General features: G+C 39.5%; 1 long non-coding RNA gene across 1 annotated transcript; it reads left to right on the top strand.

The window, feature by feature from the left end:
* The first annotated feature begins 2,842 nt into the window (after positions 1-2,842).
* LOC103713772 (uncharacterized) lies at positions 2,843-9,609 on the top strand. Its single transcript, XR_015974591.1, has 4 exons — positions 2,843-2,982; positions 3,069-3,124; positions 9,158-9,199; positions 9,325-9,609. It is a non-coding gene; the product is annotated as an uncharacterized LOC103713772 (long non-coding RNA).
* The last annotated feature ends 855 nt before the right edge of the window (positions 9,610-10,464 follow it).

The following is a 10,464-nucleotide window of genomic DNA, read 5'->3' on the forward strand; positions in this document are numbered from 1 at the left end:
CATGCCGATTAGGAAATGGAACAGGTAGTTCTCATCGTCGAGCAGATCGACGCGGACCAGCCGCTCCAAGCTGCGGTTCCTCGGCAGCGCTCGGCTGTAGTAGAGGATGGTCGTCACCGACGCCGCCGGCCGACTCACCAGCAACCCCACCAGCCTCATCACAGATTTAACAAACAGCGGCGAAAGAGTCTGCACCCAAACACAGACAATAATATTTAGAGAAATCTCCCTCAAGCCTCTTTTTCCATTTTATTCTTATTCTACCTGATCTTTTTTTTTAAAAAAAAAAAAAAAAAAAAACTTGCATCCAGGAGCACCATATGAAGAGAATATGTCAAACTCAATCAAAATGGCACATGAATACAGGATATCCCTGTCATGAAGAGAGATGGTATATACGTACCATGGTTTGGAGAAGAGGAGAGGAGTCGCAGTGAGAGAGATGATTTGTGTTGGGGGATAAGGATGGATGGAGAGGAGTGGCTATGGGCTAATAGCTGGAGTAGTTGCTCTCCTCTCCTCCACCGGCCGGTCCAAATCTTCAGACCTGCTAGTCTTCTTGGGGCATGGACAGGGGGGAGTGAGCTAGAACTATATATACACACACACACACATACATACATATATTCATATATATAATACTATATATAGACACAGAGAGAAAGAGGAGTTCCTAGAGAAAGAAATTAAGGGAGGGTTGGGCCGTGACTTTGGGGGGGAAAAAATATATGTATATACGAGAAGTAAAAGAAGGCAGTCGGAGACTGGGGGATCCGAGAGGCGGATGGTCGGTTTTCAGGGTCGTAGGAACTATTGCAGATCGCAAACAGTTGGCGGCCACAACGGCGGGCGCCCATCGTCCTCCGCGACCTCCTTTTTTTTTTCCTCCTCTCTTTCCTTACGCAGATCTTTTCCTCCTAGCTTGGTAGGTGCGGACCGTGCGGTAGCACCCGGTTTTCCAACGGGCGACAGGCACGTGAGATGCGGGCGCAAGAACGTACGGTGGTGACCTAAGTCTCATATATCAATTAGAATATATGCTGAAGAATTAGATCTCCTTTTTGCGGACGATGATGGGGGGCTATTAGGCTATACCAAATGCTTTTTTACTACTTTGAATATGGGATTACCCTTCCCTTTTTGAAAAAAATAGGTGGGAAGATTGAATTGATCTTGTCTAAACTATTTATTAGATATATATAATCTCATATAATATAAATTTTATAATTTCTAAAATATCTAGAAATATAAATTCCACGATCATAGCATCCCTAATGACTGCTCGTGATTGTAGGTAGCACAGATATAGAAATAGATCCCATAACTTTAGAGTGCATAGATATGGAGATGGATTTCGATAATTATAGAGAGACGAAAATACATATATTTGTCTAAGTTGTCTAATAAAGATATAGAAAAAGATTCTTATAACTGTAGAGAACATAAGTATGAAAATGGATCCCAGTAATTATCAAGAAATAAGGACATGCATGCCTGACTTGATTGCCAATGCTCCTCCATAAGTTGGTGTTCATGGAGTAAAAATATCCTGCTTATGTATTATTATATGAAATTATACTTTACTAAGTGGTTTGATGAAGATATCTGTTGGTTGATGTTGAGATTGAACAAAAGAAGTGATGATGACATCATCTTGTAGCTTCTCTCAAATAATATGGTAGTTTAGCTCGATATGTTTGGTTCTATCATGAAACATCAGATTGGATATGATGTGTAAGATCGCTTAATAGTCACAATGGAGTTGCATCGGCTATGGATGAGACATACCAAGATCAAATAGCAAGTATCGTTACCATAGAAATTTGCATGTGGTGTTAGCCATGGTACAATATTCTGCTTAGACATAAGAGCGAGAAATAATGGTTTGTTTCTTAATTCATCGTGAGATGGGACTATTGCCAAGGAAAGTAAGATAAGTAGTTGCCGAATGCCTGGTCATGGGATTGCTAGCCTAATTAGAATTTATACAAGTGGAAGTTGTAAGTCGAAATTTGAGTTCATTATAGCCCAATTAGAACTAAAAAAGACATGCAAGTTCAAGATGAGTTCATTATGAAGTAGGAGAATTAAAAATAAAAACTTGTACGTATTAGACATCTACTTTTTCATCATTATAAATTATATTATACATAGTGTGTGTAATAGGACAACCATCAAGCCTAGTTACCAGATATTTACATATCAATTGAATTTCTTTTAGGTAGAAAAGAGGAATTAGATTGTAACAAATGATTGTGAAAATATTTGATCTGTCTCTTGACTTTAATTCCATTTAACTCCACGTTTTCTTTTACTTTTACATTTTTATAAGTCATAGTCATACTGACCTTGCCAACCTCATATGATTGCACTTATTGGAGATGAATAGGTGATTCTAAAATATATATAGTCCTATAAACTATGCAAACTGAAGGTCTACATGATTTGATATGTATAAAGCATAATTCAGTGGGATCATATGATGCAAGGATGATAAACTAGCAAAAGAATATGGTGCAAGGTATTGCATGATACTTAATCTTGATCAAGATTCTAAAATGTTAACTAAACCCGAACCAAAGATGGAATTCGGATGGTTTTCGATTGTTTTTTATGTAGATTGCAGCAGTGATCCACAGAGGCATGACTGCTGGCTCATTAATAAGGTTACAACTTACAAGTGACAACCATAGGCTGGAAATGGATCAGCGATGTTGGGCTCAGCAGTGTAGTTCTGGTCCATCACGGAAGCCAGATGAAGCCCAACGTGACAGAGGCCTGTTAGCCCAGCCAACACATCACACACATGACACATCTCCAGAATCCGTCGCCCCTTCCCCTGGCCCTATATAAGGAACGGCGTTATGAGCGAAGGTAAAGGCGCTCCGTCTCTGTCGCCCCTTCCTTGCTTTCGGTTGACGGACGTTAGGGTTGGGCTTCTTCCCTTCTCCTCCGATCCAGCAGCCATGTCGTCGAAGCAAGGTTAGGGTTTCGCTCTCTCTCTGGCCCCATCTTTCTTTTTTTTCTTTGGGGATTTGGAATTGACGTGGTTCTTATCGTTGTTTCAGGTGGAAAGGCGAAACCTTTGAAGCAACCAAAGGCTGAGAAGAAAGAATACGACGAGGTATGCTGGCTTCCATTGTAAATCTGATTCCGTGCTGTCGTTGTCTTCTGTTTGGTTCTTAAGATGATTATTAATTATTTATTTTTTTTGTTTTACTTGATTGCCTATGATATCTTCTTAAAACGACAAAACCTTGAACGATGTCTTGATCTAGTATGTCTTCTCGGGACTTCGTTCCCCATGGAAAAGGGGAAGAGGGGATTCCTGAAGGATTGGTGCTTTTCGTAATTTGTGCATATGTTATTGTCGAAGACTTCGTCTTTTGACAATTTTGGAGATTTTTTTTATTCTTTTTGGCGCTAAAATAAGTGTCAGTTGGGCAGAAATGGCAAACTTAAACTGTCATGGAAACAGTGCACTTCCTATTTATCCTAGGTTTGATTTCCAGATTTAATTTTTTGATTGCTCATAAACTTGAAAGATTGGACTTACTCCGAGTATGCGCATCTCTCTCTGTGCATCTAATATAATGCCGGGTCACTGTTCTTCCTGGACTGGAGTGGTTTTGCTTCTTTCCTTGGGCTCTTCTGCAATTGGCTTGGAAGAGAAAGAAGGACACCTGAGTCTAGGGCTTTTTTTATTTTAGTCATATAGTTCGTGATGGTCTTCTAATAATTTTAGAAGTCATTTCTATGCCATTTGGAGCCAATATAGGTGTTCAATGAGGTTGAGATAGTAAAAATAAATTGTCATGACGGGGACATATTATGTCCCATCGACATGTTCAGGATTCTTATTCAAGAATTATGAATTTTTCAAGGCAAAACTAGTTGTAAGACCGAACAAACTCTTCATGAGGAAGTTGAGAATATACGATGCAGATCCAGTTTGACTATCCATACCATTGAACTTTTTTAGCATCTGACTTTTGGGCATGAGATAGAGTTAGATATGGTTATCAACCATAACCGTGCTATTTTCTCCAAGCTAGATTGTATTGAATGTTATGGTGGCCAAGAAATGCATTGTTACTAAGCTAAACATGCTTTGCAATTTACATAATGTCTAGAATTAGGCGATCAAGGAGTTCCTCTATAAAGTGTCGTATAGCTTTGCACAATTGATTTCATTTGTTATTTCTTTTGGTCAATAGGGTAAGCGCAGACAATCCTATCATTAATTGGCGGACTACATACTTTGGTTGGGAGATAGAATTCTTTAAGGTGAAAAGGCTTTTTTGGGGTAAGGTAGATTATAAAAAGAATGTCAAAGTGAAATAGGTCTATTGAATGTCTTCAGGGTTGTCTGTAGACTGTAGATGGTGAGCTTTGGACAATGGTGTTGCTCTTCATCCTCTAGTATTGATGGCAAGAGAGCAATTCAAGGAAGAGGTGGTTTGTGCATTGGGATGTGGGATGTTGACGTCCCCCACCAACCAGTGTCGCATGCTTCTCTTTTGTGTTTTGTTTAGACGAGTGTTGTCTGGGTGTAGGCAAGGTCTGCCATACCAACTCATATGTCCCATGCTGATTATACCATATTGTACTAGTACAGTACCAAGGGTTGGTTCAGTATATGAGTTGAATTGGTCCAAACTGGTTTGAATCAAATGTAGCCATCTCATACTCTCCGGAACTGACCCATATCATCCAATTTCGGGCAGTACCGTAGTTGGGAGAGAAAAAAGTGCTGAGAGTTTGTCTCAATATGAGGTACATACTATATTGTATCGATCATAGTACCAAACTGATAACGTGAAGGTATGGTTTTGGGTATCAGTTCTGCGGACCATTTGTGTGGGCCTTTGCAGGATGCACTCTGTTTCTCTGGGCTAGGCTTTGGTGTCTTGCTCCACTTGATTGATAGTTTCTGTCATGGGTTGTTATGTTGCCCCATGTATGTGGACTTGTGCTTGTGTCCTTTATGGTTTGGGGTGGTTGGTAGCTGGGCTCTGCCCTCTCCAGCTACTTGGCCTTGGCCTGTGCTCAAGGCAGTGAGGGAGGCCTTGGCATGTACTAGGGGGCCTATTTCGGCCATTGTTTAAATCCAAAAATAAACAAAGAAAAAATGAAATAGGTCTAATGAAAAATTTTAAACCAAGAAAACAAAATATCATTATTACTTTTATTTTTTTAGGCATAGTTCTTCATGACAATTATTTAAGCTGACTGTTACCCTTTAGATTATGTACCCTGTTTTTAGCCCCTTTTAGGGTCCTTGGTTCAGTTTAATTGCCACTTGGTTGATTGAAGTGACTACTTTTGACCATTGAGTGGGCAACTTTCATTTGAAGTGCTTTATACTCCCTTCTTTTCAAGGAGATCTAGACTGGCAAGTATGAAATCTATATTTAACTGATAAGGAAGAAAATGATGAAGTTGAGTCTTCAGATGGTTCTTCCTAATTTGTCCCTTGATTATATGTCATTTCTATTTTGTTGTACTGTTTTTCTGAACAATATCGAAGTCGTGCTTCACTCTAATGGCAATTGATGTGTATCTGATCTAGTTGACTGGAAGGACTTGAAATTGATCATGGTGAAAACATGGCTGTTCTTGCAGCAAAAAAAAAACATGGCTGTTCATAGTGGAATCAAAATTTTCTACATAAAATCTGAAAAATATTGCATGCCTCTACCTTATTTTTAGATCTGAAGTAAATTGTTGATCTTTTAGCCCATTGCAAGATCGATATCTGTATTAAATTGTTTCAGAAGGAAATGTTCGGTGTGGAAGCACATATTGGATATCTCAAGAAGGTGATGCAACCTGAAATGTATTAGTTGCTTGATTTGATTTCATTTATAAGATGATGGATGAGTGATGCAATGACCTTCATAATTTCTTGGCGGTTTTGTAGAAGAATGACTTACTTTCAGGCATCGAGTGAAGAAACTATTGAAGATTTGAGCATGGGCAACCTGTTTGCCTTTTCATCACATAGAAGATGACATGAGGACTTAAGATTGACCATCCAAAGATCCGTTGATGAGAGGTCACAAAATCCCTTCAATCAAATGTTGATTTTGCAGTTTGGTTGTGAAAGGTCTACCTATGAAGTCTGCAAGCACCTATCACAAGGTCTACTTGTTGGTTTGGATGTACAATTTATGTATCGTGTGATCACATCTTCCAAGACTAAATTAGCCTTGCCTAAAGTTGATCAGATCTGTCATATTATCAGATTCAGAATAACTAGTACATCTATTTGCCATATCATCTGCAAGGGAGAAAAGAAAAGTTATTTTGGATGATGCCATGTGATTTTGCCAATCCAATAGCAGAGCATAAAATAAGGGACGATTTTTCGAGATGAGATCCATGGAGTAGAAACAAGTTGACATCCTAGGTTTTGAAATGGTTTGACTAGATAATTTTAGGGTCACTTTTTTCTGCTTTGTAGCTGTCCTTGGCTCCAAGTTTATGAACCTTACATGTTTCTTTATGTGATGAAAAGAAAAGGTTTTGCAAGCTAGGAGCTGGGGGATTAATTGTAAGTTTACATTTGCTTGATGCTCAAATGTTTTGGGATTAGAAATTTATTGTAGTCTGTAAGTTGTGGAGGTAATAGCCTGTCCAAGTCAACCAAGACTAGGATAATCAGTGTTCCATGACCTAGCCGAATCAACCATGTTGACCTGCCTAACCTGCAACCCGAGAGCCTTGGCAAGTCGGATCGGTAATGACCGAAATTTGGAGAAAATTCCCGACGGGTCGACCTGGTTGACCTGCCCCGACCCGCAACCTAAGAGCCTTGATGTGTCGGATCAGTAACGACCTGGAATTTGGAAGAACAATATGGGGTCGAACGGTTGAACCATTTGACCCAGCCGTGTTAAATGGTTGGGTAGTTTGACCAATCTTGTCGAATGGTTAACCATTCGACCCAGCTGGGTCAACGCGGTTTGACTCATTCAGGTCTGGATAAAAGCCTAAAAAGAAAACTAAAGCTTTAACATAGCAGCCCCTCTCCCAGCCACCAGGATACTTTCACTGTCTTATTATAAGAATTTATTATACCTATATATTTTTTAATTTACTGTGTTACAATATTTATTTATTTATTTTCTGTATGATGTTATGATCATTAGGTAGACTTGCAATCAACCTGTGGTCAAATCGCTGACCTATGACCTGGCAACCAAAATGGGCTTTTTCCAGGTCAACGGGTTTTGAATATTGGTGATAACTACATGAAGGGGTCACTATCACCATGGTTTTAGATGAGAAGAATTCTGTGTTCCCTTTCTATGATCACAGCCTAGAGGTATATGGGCAATGGGATGATTGAGCACAAGAAGATAGAGATAGTAGAAGAGTGAGACAGAGAAGAGAAAGGAAAAGAAAGAAGAAACAAGAAGGAAATTATGAGAAAGAAAAGTGGAACTACTGCCAGGGCTGACTCTGGCTGGACCTCCTCTCTCTGATCTCGCATCATATTGTCCTTTCATGTCTTCCATATCTGTCTGGGGTTTATGTAAATTCTCATTTGCTAATCGACTTGATTTTGGGGTTTGGAAAACAAGAGTTGAACTGAAATGTACATCATTTCATAAAGGGCAGAGTGACTTGCTAGATTTCAGACGATGCCCTAGATAGATCATTATAATCTTGTAGTTAGTTATGGGTAACTGATGACACAAGCTTCTTATGTTCTCTAGTTTCTGCTAAACCCCTCCCCACTTCCTTCCCCTGTCCCTTGCCCTCACCTTCCCCCACCCCTAAAATCAAATGAAGACCACGATTCTTGCTTTATTGTTGGTGCTGTCGCTGTTGCTGCTGTCGCAGATGGCTGACCAAAAACACAGGGTTCATTAAACCCCATAAAATCATAGGAATATAGACCTGGATACTTACAGAATCACTCGAGTGTCGACTGTTGTTGTTCCCAAACTTTATGCACATCAGAGTAGTAGGTTGTGCACCTCTCTTAGTTCTCAAACAGTGCACCTCACTAGGCAATAGGACATTAATTTGTTTGCTGGAATAGGTTATGGCTCAAACCAAAACACCCAGGACTCTTGCTGATTCTCGATCCAAATGGTGGACCAAAATCCCTTGAGGACTTTCATTAAACCTCATGAAATAGATAATATGAAATAGATAATAAGAATGTAACCCTGACACTCATAGAATCACTCTAGAATGTAGAATTATTTTGTGATGGTTTTTGAACTTTTCTTCCTTCCAATGTTTATGCTTTTAGGGAAATGGATGTGTTTTGAGCCTATTGTGCCAATGAAAATTCTACCAATGTGATTGTGCTTTCTCTGCGCACGCATGTGCACAAACAGAGATGAGGCATCATTAACCGTTAAATTCTGCAGGGTGAGAGCCTTAAAGAATTTTGGAACACATACCATCTGTTCTTGGCTCTCCTATTGTGATCCTTTTTGGGTTCTATTAAAATTGTCAAATTTGATTTGCGGTGATTTGCTGCAGTCATATTGAGTGATCTTAGACCGGATTCTCGAGAGAGGAAAAAAAGTTGAAGGTATATTTAGTTGATAAATATCAAACCTACATTGAGTTATAGGTTACATCAGATGATGGTCAATTCTGCTTTGCTGCTCTTCATTTGTTGAGTAGATGTATTTGCAGGTGTTCATGCTTCATTCTATGTGCCTACATAATGTTGTTGGTTCAGGTAGAAAACTTTGCTGATGAGATACTTGGTTTAGTTGCTAATGTCAAAGTGATGACAAATTTCCTGTGAGGGTCATTTTGGTCTTGTAATCAAAGTGCGAAATTGTTTGTGTTATTGCAGCAGGACTCAATTTACAGGTTGTCTTTATGAAACCTTCGGTCATTAAGATTTTTTATTGCGCACTGGGTTGATATGTAATTTGTTGTTAAACATAAGCAGATGAGGAAGAATCAGTGTTTTTGGTGGAATACACATTGTTCTGATAATATGTTTGGCTGGTTTAATCATTCCGTAGTTTCAGAAAGTTAGGCCATGTAGATTTCTCTGCTTCTGGAGCAACATTCTTGCTCTTAGTTGGCACAATTTGCTGTTTTTATCTATCTGTTTGTTTCGGCCCAGATGTCTGTATTGAATTTTTCTTCTCTTTTTTTTTCCTGCTTTCTTTAGGCGGATCGTGCAAATCTTCAGAAGAAGAAAGAAGAGGAAAAGGTAATGGCATTCTACCATTTGATGTGCACTGATTTCTCTTCTTCCTTGCCCACCGGAAAGAACAGGTAATTGATTTGGCATCATTGTTTTTCCTCTCTCTTTTGTTTCCTCTTTTCCCCAAGCAGGCACTGAAGGAAATGAGGGCCAAGGCATCTCAGAAGGGAGCATTTGGAGGCGCAGGTCTCAAGAAGAGCGGAAAGAAATAAGATCTGTTCCCTCGTCATGTAATATGCAACAATGCTAGTACCCGATTATCTTCTCTAAGATGTGTGTGGCTGATACGACCTGTGAGGAGGTGACTCATGTTTCTGTGGAAAATTTGCAATAACATTAAATTCTAAAGATTGGCTTCGTCCGATATGTAATATTGCGGAGACCGTAGTATTATCAAATCTTTTGTTTTCCAAGCAGATCGACAGACTTTACCACCAAAAGAAAGAAAGTGAGAAACCAAATCAAAGAGATATTCCTCCAGGATTGGTTTAGAAGCCTCGCACGTTTTATACAAGTGCCAGACGATGTATGGACATGAGGCTATATGCTCTTTCTTCTTAGCAGCCTACTCGACAAAGCTCATGGTCAGAATCGAATCGAAACTGTGCTGCTTTTCCATGACCGAAGATGACGTCTTTATTGCTATAGGATTGGTAGGTATTCAGATATATATTGGCTCAGCTAGTTGCATTTAATAGCATGGATGGTAAAACGTATGATAGCTGAGAATCTGGTGGTCTTAATAGCAGAGCGTGGTTGCTTGGGTTTGTGTCTGCTTGAAAGTCATGCATGGTTGGAAACAACTCTTTGGTAACATGTTGCCAACAACTATGGAGTTGCGTTTGCTAAAAATTTTACCCAGCTAGGTATTTTCTGTATGACTGAAACCTGGAAAATCACCTGCGAACATGACATAACCATCACAGGTTATTTCATGTACTAATAATATTAGGTAACCAAGCATCATCTAAATCACTCACTCTGAAGCCAACACCCTCCCCCTCCCAACCCCACCCCCAACAACACACACATACATGTGCACGCACAAAAGCTTTCATTTTTGCTAGACAACCGTGTCTGTCAGCATTAGGAGATCGCAAATATGGCATAAACTGACATCCAAAAAACAGAAATTGGCTTACCTGTTGAGATCTATCATTTTTACTATCGTACTGTGAGTTCTTAAATAGCTCGATGTCAAAACCGACACACACACAATAAGCAATCTCCTTTCTATATATCTCGGTCAACATGCATAGCCCAATGCAAGT

This window comes from Phoenix dactylifera, chromosome 18 (genome assembly GCF_051530095.1).
Source record: "Phoenix dactylifera cultivar Ajwa chromosome 18, Ajwa_hap1_PhDact_Kaust_v1.1, whole genome shotgun sequence".
NCBI classification, from domain to species: Eukaryota; Viridiplantae; Streptophyta; class Magnoliopsida; order Arecales; family Arecaceae; genus Phoenix; species Phoenix dactylifera.